This window comes from Nuphar pumila, chromosome 4 (genome assembly GCF_984573655.1).
Source record: "Nuphar pumila chromosome 4, dmNupPumi1.hap1.1, whole genome shotgun sequence".
Lineage (NCBI taxonomy): Eukaryota > Viridiplantae > Streptophyta > Magnoliopsida > Nymphaeales > Nymphaeaceae > Nuphar > Nuphar pumila.
In genome coordinates this window covers 38,607,644-38,624,790 of record NC_143252.1, presented here as the reverse complement: position 1 = coordinate 38,624,790, position 17,147 = coordinate 38,607,644, and the positions used below count along the sequence as shown (strand labels likewise).

Below are 17,147 nucleotides of genomic sequence, written 5' to 3'. Positions count from 1 at the left end.
TCGGTTTTCACTAAACCGAGCAAGCTCAACACATCTAACGGTTCAGATCTATCATAAAACACTTAAAAACTATGGAACAAAATGGGGCAGAATGAGAAATGAAGTTTAATATGTTCAGTTATATATATAGTAATGCTACGGTACTCCGGGGGTACCTACTCCCACATACTATAAATCATGGTTGGAGTTTGTATCTTCTCAATTAAGCCTTATGCATGTGCTTAACATAGTTTATTTGATAGGAATCATGTTTTTTTGACATAAAAATAGAAATTTTTAAGTCATGAAATTTTGATACATTGTGAGCCATTGATTTTTAAAGGTCTTAAAAAACATGTGTACGCTGTAATCACATGATGGAAAGCTTGTTTTCTACTAAATAATGCTTATGGATAATATCTATAGGGTCTGATCAACAAAAAAAGCTTAAGAAATTTGAAAATCTTAAGTTTTTATTAGGTACTCCCAGAGCACCTTTTATATATATATATATATATAAAGAGAGAGAGAGAGAGAGAGAGAGAGAGATAATCAAAACAGTTGTCTATACTACTTTCTTCTACGTAAAAGCCATGAATACAAAGTGTATCACACAAATTAATGTGAAAAGGTCACTCTCAAAAGTACATCACAAGGCTTCCACGGCAAAATAAAGATTTATTTTCTCCTCGAGTAATATAAAAGCTGCTTCTTTTTATCGATACTTGCCCGCTAAAAGAGTATTAGATGTTACTGTGGAGCCCACAGCCTCTCTGACTGGTCCGTGCCCCATGCAAAAAATGGTCCTTGACTGCCAACTTTGGGTCAAGTTTTCACTTATAAATTCTCATGGAGCTGACCGACAAGGGTTCCACCTTTTTTTCCTTAGTGGAGAACTGGGTCACTCAGTGGGCCTGGCCTGCCTCCTCTGCAAGGTAAACCTCCGGTGAGATCACCGATACTCAAGCTCTTAGTCTACCAGTTAAAGGCACCCACACATCTAACGTGAGTCGTCAGTACCTTCTCTCTCTGTAATTTGAGCAAACCGAGCAGGTATCAATGGCTCCACCATTTAATTGGGCCAATCATAGTTTGTCACTTGATATATGATAACCACTGTGGGGTTGCCCGCCTGGCCAGTAGGGATGGTTGTGAAGGTGCTGAGATGAAGAAACTGAATCAAACTCCACTGGTGCACGAGTGTATCAGTAGCTTAATTTCAGAAATGGGTCACATAAGGCAGGGTTGTTTTGGGGACCCAGTTTGAAAAAATATAAAAATTACAAGAGCACATTTTTTATATAAAACTATGGCCCACGACTTTATTCCTTAGTTTTGGTAGTGGCAAACATATTTGCTGAAGGGGAAAAGCAAAAACAAAGGGCTCTTCTGCTTATGCTTTATAGTGGATGTCAAAACCCTAGATGCTTTACTTATTCCATTCGCATAAAATATTTACTGTAGGGATACTTTTTTTTGTTGAACCGAACTCAAAGGATGGGATGATCCCGGATATTCTTGATGAGCAGGGTTGGCTGGGATTTTTTCGAAGCTCAAGTTGTAGTTTCTAGCAACGTCAAATTTCGTTATTGGGATTTTCTTGACCAGGGAAAAACTCCTAATAAATATAGAAAATGTGATCTACATGGTTTGTTTAGTAAGAAACATATTTTGAACAATGTGATTATGACAATTATAGGTTTTTAAAGGAATCGTGTTTATAACTCAAAATATCACATTTTTACATTAAAAAAGCATTATGCAAGGCTTGATCATTAGGAAACAAACCCTGTATGTAGTTAGATTGAGTCCAACTTACACCAATAATTTCTAGTTCATTAGTAATATATATATTATTTATTTATATCTATATTTATATTATTGGCCATTCTCGAGTGTACTGTACCATCTAGTAGAAACAGTATATTCCTTCACATTTTCTTCATTTCCCTTTTTTTATATTAATCAAGCCCGATGGATATTGTCTATATAGTTTCTTAGTCAAAACATGTCCCAAGTTGTATAGGCATAATTTTTTAAGGCTATAACTTTCAAGGGTCCATAATGCACAAAAAATTGGTGGCTGAAACAATGATATTTTTATGTCCAAACCAGTCGATCCAAAGTGCATTTCCTAGTAAATGGTTATGTTGAACACATCTGTTCAAATAAATCTTGCATATATAATCTTCAGATAGAGGGTACACTACTCTAGAGTGTGGACATTGTTTTCCCACACACACACACTATATATATATATATATATATATATATATATATATATATATATATATATATATATATATATATATATATATATATATATATATATATATATATATATATATATATATATATATATATATAATCTGAGTGAACTCCATAGTGAAAAATCTCACAAAAGTATCGCGAGAAATTACCCGAGTTAAAAACAGTAATTTTTCATTATATTTTCATTTTCTCGCTAGTTTTTCATCAAAAACATACATATTTCATTTTAAACACGATATTTATGTTTTTGTCAGCTATTTATAATGAAAAAAACCATGCAGTTTTTGTTTTTAAATATTATATATATATATATATATATATATATATTCTTATAAAAAATAATTTTTATAGTTTTAAATTATTATTTATTGCTGATATTTTGCGAAAAAAAAACACAAGAATTAAAAAAAATCAAATTCTCGTGATTTTTTGGCTGTCAACATTTTGTCGTTTTTTTACTTTTGTCACTATATCTCACTCCCTTTTTGAACGTGGGGTAATTGTCCCATGTGGGCAGCAGGCTCGGCGTGTTAAGTGGTCCATGCAGCAGATGTAAGTCTTTTAGTAGTAAAAGAAAGATTAGGTTTAGGTTTAGGACGATCATCCTTGTCTGTCAAAAGCTGAAAACTTTTTATATCTTTAAGTGAATAACAAAGCATGAATTGTGAAACGAATAAATTTGGGGGCACACCCTTACATGTATAAAAGTGAGTCAATATGCTTCGAGGATAACATCACCTGAAAAAAAAAAATAGATCTTCATTAAACTCATGCGTACCCACTAGAAAAAGCACTAGAAAACTTCCTCCCGAAGGAACCCTTGTACTAATACAAACAATTTTGTGTACGGGAAACTTATCAACATCCACTTTCGGCAGATTCACAAAGTTTAACCCTTCAAGCAACTCACACTTATTAGATTTTCGTGCTGTCAGAACAATGATCGTAAGTACGGCAGGTAGAGCCAGCACGGCTAAGAACATAATGCAATTTTTTTTTTTTTTTTGCAAAATGACATAATGCCAAAAATTGATTATACAAATTCAATGCTTCAAAAAAAAAAGTTTGGTAATGATATGTTAATTTACAAAGAACTGTAATAACAAGCACAGGTGCACGTAGAGTGAATACTTTCATACTTAATTCATATGGTCCAATTGCAATATTCAAAATCTTGAAAAAAAATAATTAGATAAATATATTGTATAACATAAGCTGTGAGAATAAGATATTACTAAGTTTTAAAATATTGTTTAAACATAAGATTAGACATGAAAAACTTAGTCAACTATATGTTTACAATCCAAGATTAGATAAATTCAATGTTGTATAACTGACTCAATGACATGCTCTTACCAAATCATGAATTTCAGATCCGGAGTAGAACAAACCTATCCTAAATCAGTGTAGAACCAACCTATTAAACTTGGTTCAAAGGGATCATTTGTCTCTAGTTATTCACTTTGTATACTGATTTGAGTTGTAGAATTAATCTATGACATGTTGCATATGCTGCTTTTCCCTAAATTTGTTCTTACATCAACTTCATTTCAAGGTACCTTTACTTTTTCTCTAGCATGTTCCAATTAACTATCCGGGTCCGAACCATTAAGTTCAGACATCATACATAGTTGGGTATGGTTTATGGGATCTCATACCAAACCAGAGTCCAATCCGAGTTCAAATCTAGATCTGAAATTTTAATTTACAGAGTCTGGTTTATATAATCCTTATTGGACCTAGGTATGGTTTTCGTTGTGGTAGATCCAGTTGGACCAGGATACAGACCTGTTACCATCACTTCTTAGTTGGATCCAGGCCTGAACCCACACAACTTTGGTGTAGGTCCGACCTGTTGATACCCCTACTCCCATCCATACAAGTCAACAGTAGTAGGAGTGAGTTGACAACCTTCATAATCTTGATCACTATTTAAGCAATTTAATCAATCCTTTGATAAGCAATTTATTCCAATAAAATCTCTTGCTGAGAAATCTAAATATGAAAATTTGAAAGGTTGGTTAAAAGGGTACCTTATAGGTGAAACTGAAAGAAATATTATGTTGATTAATTAGGCATGAATTGCAAGACAGGGACTCTTTAATGACAGGTTAAAAAGCAATTTGACTTCCATTTTTGAGTTGCTTTCTTGAAGAGCCAGCTCAATCCCAAACTACGCACTTTGAACTGGGACAAGCCAAGTTCAAGGAAATGTTCAGGTTGACCAACGGGGCTCCGCTCGTCTGGTAAGAGAAACTATTGCACGTCACCTTGTGTTGGGACGTTGTAGGTTCAAAACCCAATGGTATAGTTGTATAACTGGATGGGGTCGGTCTAACCCCAGATGGTCTTTTCAAAAAAAAATTGTTCAGGTTGGATCTATTTTGAACCTGGTTTAGGTGCAAGCAAACTTACACATTACAGCTTGACATTCATCTAGCAGCTTTGCATGTTTCCTAAAGCTGCTAGATGAATGTAGCCCATACCAGATCCAACTAATCACATGTTTCCTAAAGCTGGACAATTACGTGTATTAAAGATTTCCTTGTAAATTGCTTAATAGAGTACATCTTATTAGTAACCGTATTTGATTTCCATACTGAATCCAACTAATGGGAGTTAGATTCAGGTTGGATATGGGATAAGATTCAATCTATTGAAATACCATGAAAGTAGCTTAAACCTAAACTAATCACTTCATGCAAAATTCCAACGTAGGCCAGCGAACGAATCTCCTTCAAGGAACACATGCATTTGTTAGGACCTAAGGCACGACAGGCAAGAAGAAATAAAAAGGAATTTTTTGAAAAAAAAATTACATTTTTTGATAAAGTAAAAAAAAAACTAATCTTTTCTAAACTGTTAAAAATGCACTTAAAATTGATTGCCACCTAGAAGGTTATTTAAGAGCGGTTTTTTTTTTTTTGAAAGATAAGCTGGGGTTAGGCAAACACCCACCAGTTATTATACAACATACCACACTGGGTTTTGAACCTGCAACGTCCCACAACAAGGAGACGCGCACTGACAGCTCCTACCAATCAGGTGGAGTCCCCGTTGGTGTATATTTAAGAGCCGTATGTAAATATGCAACAATTGAGGAAAGCTATTGTTTAAGATTAAGAAGAATAACCCTCCAACCTACTAGTATCATATGTTATTTAAAATAACCGTTAGATCACCTGCATATCATATAACATATGCTGTATTCATTCAACATATCCCAACATGATCAAACCAGTGACTAGCACCATATATAAAACATGGAGAAGAAAAACAAATTTTATCGACCTGAATAATCCAGCAACCAAATTGGTAAAATTTCTCACAGCTTGCTGACCTTGGAATCACAAGAGAAATAGAAAAAATGTAGATACCACACTTAACCATACATCTCTTGCCAATAGCGGCTCTTAGAATTAGCAACCTCACATCACATCAAATCAAGCATTGACAAAATAAAAAATTTCCTAATCTCATTTTAGACCAAAGTTCTCACAGTCCCTGGATGTAGGTGCTCATCGCCAATCTCTGAAAATTCCTCACTTAATTAGGTGTTTTGTTAATAGACAACTGCATGCACATACTTTCGGTTAACAATTCATCAATTAGGGATGAAGTGAATTCTGGGTTTATCAAATATTTTGCCAAAACCAAATCAACTAACTGTCATTTTGGATCGACTTGGACCGTTGAGCGACTCGGGACCAATGGAAACAAATATATAATTTGGTATTTTTGACTATCAATATAAATTTTTAAAAATATAATTTTCTAGAATGATATTATTATTTTTTGTCAATGTTGTTATTAGGTTTATTTAAAATTTAAATTAAGTTTTTATTTTAATTAAGGTTAGATTAAATTAGGTTAGCTAGGGTTCTCAATAAAAGTCGTGAAATGCATATAAAGTTAGAAGCTTCTTGATTTTTTATTTAATAAATACATGTTAGTTGTAGTAAATCTTAGTTGATAAGCTTGAACACCCGAAAGTTAGTTAGATATGATGTAATTAAATAAGTCATCTTATGTGTCTAAAATGCAATAAGTTTTTAGAAAGTGTAGTAGAGTTAAATGCATGTAGTTGAAAAAATAAACATTAAAAGATAGAGAAGAATCAAAGTAAAAAACAAGTAAGGTTTTTAGATATAAAAATAAAAATTTTAGAAGACCCTTCTTTGGCATGGTTTTTGTGTGTTTGAGACATTCTAAGAGATAAAGCTTATGAATCGTGGGTTAAGCGTAGGCTTGTTCGTTCTCGCCACTGTAAGCTACGCGTGAAACATCGTTTTATCTAGCCCTTGCATAAGCTAATCAAGCTATTGAACCCTTGACCAGTATCCATCAAACTGGTAGCTAACAGAGTTATTGTGAACAACCTATTGGCCAGTTTTATATTTGGCGTAGAGGTTGTGTCAATCGAGTTATTGTGAACAACTGCATATCACTCGTAACTAACGGTGGCAAGAAAAAACCAGCTACGCTCAAGCCTACAGTTCATCAACTCTCTCTCTCTCTCTCTCTCTCTCTCTCTCTCTCTCTCTCTTAGAATGTCTCACACAAAAGAAACATGCTCAAGAAGAGGATTCCAGATTTTTTTATTTCATTAAAACAACTCACTCTCTTAATGTTATATGAAGTTTATTTAAATAGAATACGAAACAAAAATGTAAGCCTAAATAAACCATATTTAAAAACCCTACCTACTTTTTACATTAACTCTTCCCTAACTTCCAACATCTATTTGTTCAACTACATGCATTTAATTTTACTACACTTCCTATAAGCTTCTTGCATTTTAAGCATGAGACAAAACTTATTTAATTCTATCATATCTAATTAACCTTTAAGTATCCAAGTTTCTCAACGTCTAACTAAGACCTACTACAATTAACATCTAGCCCTTAAATAAAAAATCAAGAAGCTTTCTAATCTAGTTGCATTTCACAACTTTTATTGAGAACACTAGCTAACCTAATTTATCTAACCCTAATTAAAATAAAAAAAATCATTTAAATCTTAAATAAACTTGATAACATTGACAAAAAATGAAAATATCATTATAGAAAATTATTTTTTTTAGAATTTACATTGATATTCAAAAATGCAAATATCTCTCTCTCTCTCTCTCTCTCTCTCTCTCTCTCTATATATATATATATATATATATATATATATATATATATATATATATATATATATATATATATATATATATTTGTTGTTGAAGGTCCTAAGTCACTCCAAAGTCCAAGACGATAAAAATTGGCAGCAAGTTGACCTGGTTTTTAGCAAAATATTTGATGCAGGCATCAATTAGTCTAGGACAGCATGCTCCGGCCTGGTCACAATTATTTTTAATACATAACTCATCTATGCATCCCAACCACTTACCATGAACTTACAATTAATATAAGACTAATATCTGATTTCAGACCTACAGACGATATACACAATCAACTAAAAGTATAAATCAAGAAGTTTTAAGTCCAAGAAAATCAAATATGAATCAATTCTGACACCAAATAATAAATGCACATGCTAGAAGAAACAAGCACAGACTTATGATCACTAGCAAGCAATGCAGCATTATGGTCTTATGAAGGGACCAGCCTCCACAAGCCCCAATCTATTGGCTCCTCTTTCAGCTAGACTGGACAGTCTCCAGTGAACATGTTGATAGAAGCAAGCAATTCTATGCACATGGCAGATCCATGACTTTTGATCTCACTTTTGCCAAAATATTTATGTTAAGCATATCACTAATCTACTGGTGTGCAGTCAATTCATCTCCCTCAATCAACTTCAGAATATGATTTTTAGGATTTTTTGTATCACTTCCGCACATTTTTCAGAAAGCATATCACTTAATCTATTTGTGAAATGAATTCACCTCCCTCTATCAACTTCAAATTATATTGTCATGGGAATAAAAGAGATCCGGGCCATATCATGATGTGATGAGAATCAAGCAGAAAACAACCAGAAAGTCCAAAGCAAAGAACATAATAGTATCACTTGGGAACAACTGGGTGCCGCACCCACGTCGACGCGATGCTGGTGCGGCACCTTGTGCGGTCAACCTGACCTTGGGTGTGGTCAATGCACTCAGGGTCATTTATGTCCAACTTTTGGACTATATATATATATATATATATATATATATATATATATATATATATATATATATATATATATATATATATATATATATATATATATATATATATATATTTGTGCCGCACCCCCGCACCCAAGTTTTTTGAAAGTGCCGCACCCGCACCCATGTGACATAGCTTGGGAATATCCAACCAAGATCTGAAGGTACAAAATGAGAAGCCATGAAGAATAGTTCTGTAATTAGGGTGGAAGTACATGAAGCTAATCAAGTAAATTAATCTCAGAAGAAAAGGCGGTCTAGAGGAATTTAAGAGACATTGGGAGTCATGGCCTCATGGGCCAATGAAGAATGAGATTCAACATGATATGTCTGAGGAGATCGGAATAAACCTCACTAGAATCATGTCATCATAGGCTCCATAGGAAATACATTAACTATTAGTTGAAAATTTCAGCAGAGTTGCTAAACCTCAAATTATATCGATATGATGTGAAACATATATAGCAACTAGCAAGTTAAAGGAAACTCATGTTACTTCACAGTGCAAAATTAGGCAAGAGATACAAAACATAAGTTAGTAGGGGGCCAAGAGCTTACTAAATTCAAATTGAGGAGTTCCAGAGTTTGCGCATGCAAATTCCATTATCGTTGATTACCTGGCCATCACCAGGGCCATACCTGTGTTTTATGGGGCCTGAGGCGGAGGGAAAAAATGAGTCCTCTATTAATAGCAGGAGTTCTGGGGCAGGGCCTTGAAATTTTTTGAGCCCCTATTAAAAATGGGCTCCCTAAAAATAGGCCCCCTATTAATAGTAGGAGTTTGGAGGCAGCGTTTCGAAATTTTTTGAGTCTCCTATTAATAGTAGGAGTTCGAGGGCAGCGCCTCCAATTTTTTTGGGGCCCCTATATTTTTTTTTGCTGTTTTTGGTCCCCATTAAAAATGGAATCCCTATTAAAAATGGGCCCCTAAATTTTTTTTTGGCCCAGGGGCCCTGAGGCCCAAGTCTCATTGGCCTCTTGACAAGTCTGGCTCTGGCCATCACCAATCTTCTACCTTGCTGTTGACCAGAAATATAAGCTTTAACATAGTAAAAACAAAATCCTTTAGACACATCTTATCATGCGCTCCAAAACAATCATATTCATTACAACCATCTATGAATGTACCTTCTCTTGCAGTCAGTGTCTCAATGATGGAGCATCCTTTAAATTTTTAACCAAGATGGACATATTCGGTGAGGGTATTTCTCTGAGAGATTTTCAAAAGTTGATAAATCTCAGAAATATCTCGAAAACATACAAAAAATTAAATACAAATTTTTAAAAATAAGTAAAAATACACAAAATAGAAAATAAAAGAAACAATCCCTTATTCCCTTCCTTTTGTTCCTTCCCTTCTTCTCCTATCCTTTCTTTTCTTTTCTTTCCTTTCTTCCTTTCCTTTTCTTCTTCTCCCTCCCCCAACGATTAAAATTGAATCACGATGAACTCTTTTTTAATTTATTTTTCTGTAGAACAGACCCACAAACCCACTAGACCGACTAGAAGAATCGGCTAGATGAAGATCTAGCCGATTTTCACTATTTGGGTGAAAAAGATTGAAAAACAAGATTCAAATGAAGCAATCAATAAAAATGAATCTAATCTAACGTGCTGGTCTATGCACGGAATCTACTCTAAGGTTGAAACAAAAAGGAAAATAAGAAACACACAGAAAATAAGAAATTAAAATCAAACACACAATTTCGGTTTTAGCTAGAAGAGAAGGAAGAAGAAGACCTACCTCTCGGGTGATCCGACGATCGTGGGGATGAAGAAGAGCAGACTGTGGCTTGATCTTGATGTCCAAAACGGTTTGAGGATGCTGGAACTTCACCAAGAACAACACTTTTGCAGCTGCAACACGTTGGAGATCCACCGATGATGGAATGTGCACCGATTCTCGATCGGAGGGCGTAGAAAACCGGATGGAGGTAGGGCCGACTCACCTTGATGATGTGTTTCGCACTATCAAGCAAGGTTAGTAGTCTCCACCTCTGCTACACCTGCAAAAACACAGAAAAATGGTGAAAATGCAGTAAGGAAAAAGGAAGAAACGTATAGAAATCACAAGAGAGATCGAAATATGCTTGGAAACCAAGCATAAACCGATCTTCAATGGCCAAAACGTGGAAGAATGGAGAGGAAGAAGGTGCTGGAGCTAGATGCACTGCATGGGGCGTCAAATCCAAGCCAAAGACGCCTAGGGTTCCTCTAAAAGTTTATTTATACTTTTTTAGAAATTCAGAAACAGGGTTTAAAAAAACTATTTTGCTAGGCGCCACTTTCTGGGGGGTTTTCTGCAAAACTTTTTGAAATGGATATGGATATGCGTGTGGGTTGGATTTTGGACTTTCTAAAGGTTGATCCAAGGTCCAAACAGTCTAATTGGGTCGGATATGGATCCAATCCACCTCAAAATACGTGCCCAAACACTGAAATCGCCATAACTCTCTCATTTTAACTCTGATTTCTCTGAAATTCGAACCATAACCCCTTACTATCAAAATGCATCTAAACATGGGTTTAAAACCTTAAACTTGTTACAAAATGCATGAAAAACTTGTTAACATGATATGCATTTCATGCATCATCAATACGCAACATCGAATCTTCGTTGTCGATTTCCTCCCGCTCTTGTCCACTCGCAGGATCGTTCCTTGCCTCTTGAGCCATGTCGCTGACGAAGGAGGAAGGTTGTGCTATGATACCACTTTGATGCAGCGAGAGGGGGATAACAACTGTCACACGTGGATGCCGATGCTAAAGGTTGTGGTGCAGTGAGGGGGATCGACACTGTACTGCTTGTGGATTGATGTGGATGCCCCTTTCAAGGCACGACTCTGCAATATTTGATAACTCAATAGTCTCATTGAAGAGAATAAGCTTGAATCAATGAATCCGAGCAACAATGTATTAAATGAAATGGCAATTCTTATAATCTAATAATACTAACAGAAAACACGGCAGGCTTGCGCACTCAGGCCGGCGTCAGAAGGCCTTACGACGACCCCCGCATTCAGTTGGAAAGTGTTGCTGATCTGGTTACTCGCTGCTATTGGGACATAGTTCAAAAATGGTACCATCAGCAGGAATGTCGCACGACCAACGTCCCTACGCAAGTCTTCCTCGGTGCCTTCCGGTTGCATGACATGATGACAGCTCAGTTGGATGGGTTCGATCACGGCAGTATTGACGAGATTGACTACACTTTCGTCCACACCCGTACCCATTTATGATATTGACGTCGTGTGCGGCTCTGCTAGCGACTCTAGGGTGATGAGGTGACCATCAATCTCGTCCAACCATTTGGATATTCCTGCCACTTCTTTGTTCATACGCAACATGTTTTATTGTATTTTGGTCATCATCTCCATCATACGCAACATTGAATCTTCGTTGTCGATTTCCTCCCACTCTTGTCCACTCGCAGGATCATTTCTTGCCTCTTGAGCCATGCCGCTGACGAAGGAGGAAGGTTGTGCTCTGATACCACTTTGATGCAGCGAGAGGGGGATAACAACTGTCACACGTAGATGTTGATGTTAAAGGTTGTGGTGCAGTGAGGGGGATCAACACTCTACTGCTAGTGGATTGTTGTGGATGCCCCTTTCAAGGCACGACTGTGCAATATTTGATAAGCCAATAGTCTCGTTGAAGAGAATAAGCTCGGATCAATGAATCCGAGCAACAATGTATTAAATGAAATGACAATTTTTGCAATCTAATAATACTAACAGAAAACAAACCAATAACAAAGACTAATATAAAAGAAAGTAGACAGAAGGATTGAAATGACAGAAGAAATGAAAAAACCATAAAGAACGTGTGGTTGAAGCCAAAAATAACAGAGGAACTTTTCATAATTCAATAGTCTGCACGCAACCCTAGGATAAGTATTTAAAGACTTCAGTTGGATTTGGGTCTCGAGTTCGGTCCTGTATTCAAGACAAATTCTGTTTGTTGTTGGATCTGGGGCATTTGGGTCTGTGCTCGTCTGGAGTAGGTACGCAGGGATATGGGGCATCTCAGTACCGACTAGAACTGGAATGGATCCACTGCTTGGGTACGATCCTCGATCCCATCGTGCAGGTCCGGTTCCCTGCCATGGTCAAGTTGTATGCATCTGGGTCGATCCTGCTTTGCATCAAAAATCAACACAAAATAATATCACCATTAGGTGTTTCAATTCTAACGACAACCCAAGTTCTGGATTCATTAGTATTCAAGATAAGTCCTAAACAATAGAAACCAAAACTAACCAGACACTGAAGCCTCCGATTTAGGCCAGAAAAAGGGAAAAGAGGAGGCGCCTAGATCCTCCGACCCTGGAATTGGGGTTTGCTATAGCTGGAGACGGTGGGGGCATCAGGCTGCTTGACGACGCCCGGGAGGTCGGCCATGCCGAGGGCAGTGAGCATGTTGATGGTCTCCTTGTCGAACACGATGAGGTCGGTCTTGATGGCGGACTCGTCGGGGACGAAGTCTATGCGACGCTCGCGCTCCTCCTTCTGGAGCTTGAGGGAGATGTCGCGGATGGGGCCGCGCTAGATGCGCTTCATCAGGTGGGTGGAGAAGTCGACGATCTTGTTTCGGAGGTGCTTCGAGGGGATGATGGCCACCTCCTCAAGGATCTTCTTGTTCATGGAAGTCAAGCGTCATCCTCGAGTAGTACCTCTTGATCACTTGTCGAGACGATTTCTTCACCGTCTTCGTCCTCCCTCGCCCTATCATGCGCTTTGTTGTTGTTGCCACACACACACACAGAGAGAGAGAGAGAGAGAGAGCAAGAGTTCTCCTTGCGCGTTGGGGTTTCTCTTTCTACCCTTTCGTGGAGTGGCGATGGCAGTGCCCGAGACTGGGATTTTAACCTCTCTCTCTCTCTCTCTCTCTCTCTCTCTCTCTCTCTCTCACACACACACACACACACACACACACACAGATCAATGGGTCGGACTAGGTCCAAACTCAACCCAAGTCGAGTATCTAATCCAACCTGAACCCTATTACTATCTCTAATAAAAGGGTGTCAATGGGTCGAGTTTATCCGGATTCGATCCGTACCAAACCCTATAGGGTCTGGGTATAGTGATAAAATAATAAGACCTTATTAAGACCCGGGTCTGGACCCAAAGGTCCGATTAATATATGGATTTGGGCATAGTTTGTAAAATTGTATACCAAACCCATGCCCGACCCGAGTTCCAAGTAAGACCCATAATTTTTCAATATAAAGATGATAAAAAATCATTTTACTGGGTATGGCCCGAGTCTAGTTCATGTAGTTCTTATCAGGTCCAGGTATGGTTTCTCTTATGGTGGGTTCGATTAAACCTGAGTCCAAACTCGATATCATACCCAAAAATCTGGTTTCACTTGGATCTCAACTAAACCCGACCTGTTGACACCCCTATGAATGGGTAGTAGAGTTGCAAACGGATCTCATACAAGAAGGGGTGTTTGCAAATTTTGGCTGTTTTGGATCAGATTCTATCTGACTTCAATTTGTATTTTGTGATTCGAAATCTGAACTGTTAGTCCGGTTTGTATCGATACCCCACCCTAATTAAATTTTCGGGTTTACATAAACAGTGTCGATATAACCAAATTAATGTAGTTTTTTGTTATGGATCTGTGTTTGAAATTTTATTTTCTTAACTGGATAAAACTCAAGCTCAAACCTGAACCCAATAATTTGTTATTTGAGCAGGTTCGGGTACACCTAATAGTTTGAGTATTTGACCTATTGAAAAGGATGCAAATTGACTGGATCTGGGTTGGTGGTTTTTTATTTTTGGTTATGGAATCTGACTTTCCAGTGTATTTAGCTATCCAAAATCCCATCCATTTGCATTCAAAGTGCTGGTAATGTTCAAGGTTGGCTTCTTGTAGTGAGCCAAACAATGAATCTGGGTAGGGATGGCAGTGGACTGGGGCGAGAGTGCGAGACAAGGTCTCCACCTCCGCTCTGTTTCAAAATTTGGACCTCCATTCTTGCCTCCATCTTCACACGAGTTTGGATTTTAATCTTCATCTCTGTTTCATATCCTCCATCCATGGTCTAAATGGGGTGGGGCCTCGTTTCTCCTCGATTCATTGCCAGATTCGTGATGGGGCGGGTCAGGGCAAGGTAGGAATCGGGGCAAGATGGGGAAAGTGTAAGTTCATCTTCGTCTCAATACCGGCACAGGTTTTGATTTTAAATTTTATCCCCAACTGTAATGCCCCAGAATCCCAACTTGATAAAAAATCCTTTAGATTTTTAGAGTAAATTTTTTTTGAAATACATTGCGCAAAGCAGAGAAACCATAAGGGAAAAACAAGTGGAAACTCTGGACGGGTTACAGAGTGAGCATCAATAAGAAACATTTTATTAATATTGTTTACAAAATAATACCACATTTCCATTTACAAATGACAATTTCCAAGATCATCAATGTTCTAGAGTGTGGGTTCAGTCCTCCGCTGCACATCAAGCTCCATCGCACCACGAGAAGTCACCACATGTATCCCCATAAAACGGGGTCAGTACTCTTGCGAGTTGGTGAGAAATCATCAACGATAATCTATTTGCGCAAATCATAGCATTTATAACATGATATGCATCAAATAATATAATTAACCAGAGCAACAGCACATGAGAATATATCATGACAGAATAAGTAAAATATCGCAAACAATGAATATGTACAAGTGGGCATATATGTGCATCGTGGTGAGACAGTTAACATAATTGAAGTGATTAAATAAGTGCAATTGCAACAAGTAAAGAGGCAGTAAAGGAACAATAATAAGTAATAAACGACAACGTCATGCACCAACATACTTAGGCAGGTACATCAATCATTTAAGCAAGTGAGTAAGGAAGGTGCAACTCTTGCATCATGATCAAAACAAGCAATGTGATCATGATTGAGCGACTAACATGATTAACATTAGCATTCAACAATGAATATTTCATTAATTACCTAACCAAAGGCAGACCTCTCTAGAATTATATCGCATGAGATATTCATAAGAAAAAAAGTATAGGTAACAACACATTTTTGACATAAGTGAGCTCAACTCACAAGGTGGGTTCATTGTCCACACTAACTCGACATAGAGTTTTTAGCATTCCACAAAGTCTCACAGACAAATACGCCCTTACAAGGTGCCTCGAGTCTCCTTTATACTTACGGAACAGATCAAGTGCGAAAGGTGAATCGTGTGATCAATTCAAACGTACACGAAACACAATCAAATATTCATTAAATGCTAGGACACTTGAATTATTAACATGATTCATGCAATTACTCTAAGTTTGGTAACATGATATGCAAGTTGAAGTACTCATTTATATTATAACATTTATGTCATATTGTTCTCATGTAGTGTGTAAGCGTACATAAATCAAAGCAATATGAGCATAATATTGCATGTTGGCTAATCCCAATTCGATCATATTAGATGATAAACAAGATTAATTAGGTCATTTGAGTTCAGTAACTTGGTGTCTCAGTTGGGTTGCACCCAACTCGGCCCCAAAAGGAGAGAGATTTAAAATAAGTTAAAAGAAAATCATGACTTCCAATAATAGTAGAAAGATTGATATTTTTGAGATATTTAGGCAAAGATTCAGCCATGACCTTAAACACAAAAGTTATAGAGTTATCTTTTAGCTTTCTACAGAATCAAACCAATCAAATTTATATTAAGGGAGTCAGGAGAACGCCTAAAAATACGTGACGCTGTCCAGGGCGTTCTCAACTGAATAGTGACTAACAAAAATCCGAATGTTCTACATTTTGACAAGGGATTTGAAAGACTCTGCAGACCAAATCAGGAAAAGTAATCAACTACAAAGTTGAAGGACTGTGTCTTGGATTTTTAGAATATCCAAAAACACCAAAATCTGACCTGTATCTAAGGAGATACAGTCGGTTTATCAGAGGTATCTCTGACAACTCTAGATTCAGAAAAGATCCAATGCATGCAAAAACTTTACTTTGACAAGGATTTTAGAGGATCCTACAAACCAAATCAGGACAAATCTTTAACTACAAAGATAGAGGCCTGAGTGTGAGCTTTCTAGAATGTCTAAAAACACCATACTCTGACCTGTATCCAAGGAGATATAGTTGATTTATCAGAGGTGTCTCTCACAACTCTGGATTCGGAAAATATCCAATGCATGCGAAAAAATACATTTTGACAAAGATTGTAGAAGATCCTATAGACAGAATCAGGCCAAACCTTTAACTACAAAGTTAGAGGCTTGAGTCTGAGCTTTTCATAATGTCTACGAACACCAAAATCTGACCTGTATCCAAGGAGATACAATCGATTTATCAGAGGTGTCTCTGACAACTCTGGATTCGGAAAAGATCCCATGCATGCAAAAACTATATTTTGATAGAGATTTTATAGAATCCTACAGACTAAATCAGGCCAGACTTCTAACTAAATAGTTAGAGGCATGAGTCTGAACTTTCTAGAATGTCTAAGAACACCGAAATCAGACCTATATCCAAGGAGATAAAGTCGGTTTATCAGAAGTATCTCTGACAACTCTGGATTCAAGAAAGATCCAATGCATGCAAAAACTACATTTTGACGGAGATCTTAAGAGATCCTACGAACTGAATCAGGCCAAACCTTTAACTATAAAGTTAGAGGTCTGAGTCTGAGCTTTCTAGAATATCCAAGAACACTGAAATCCATCCTTTATCCAAGGAGATACAATTGATTTATCAGA

At 37.0% G+C, this 17,147-nt stretch overlaps 1 pseudogene; it reads right to left on the bottom strand.

Moving 5' to 3' along the window:
• Positions 1-11,760: 11,760 nt before the first annotated feature.
• Positions 11,761-13,144, bottom strand: LOC149840051 (small ribosomal subunit protein eS17-like; annotated as a pseudogene).
• Between the last annotated feature and the right edge of the window lie 4,003 nt (positions 13,145-17,147).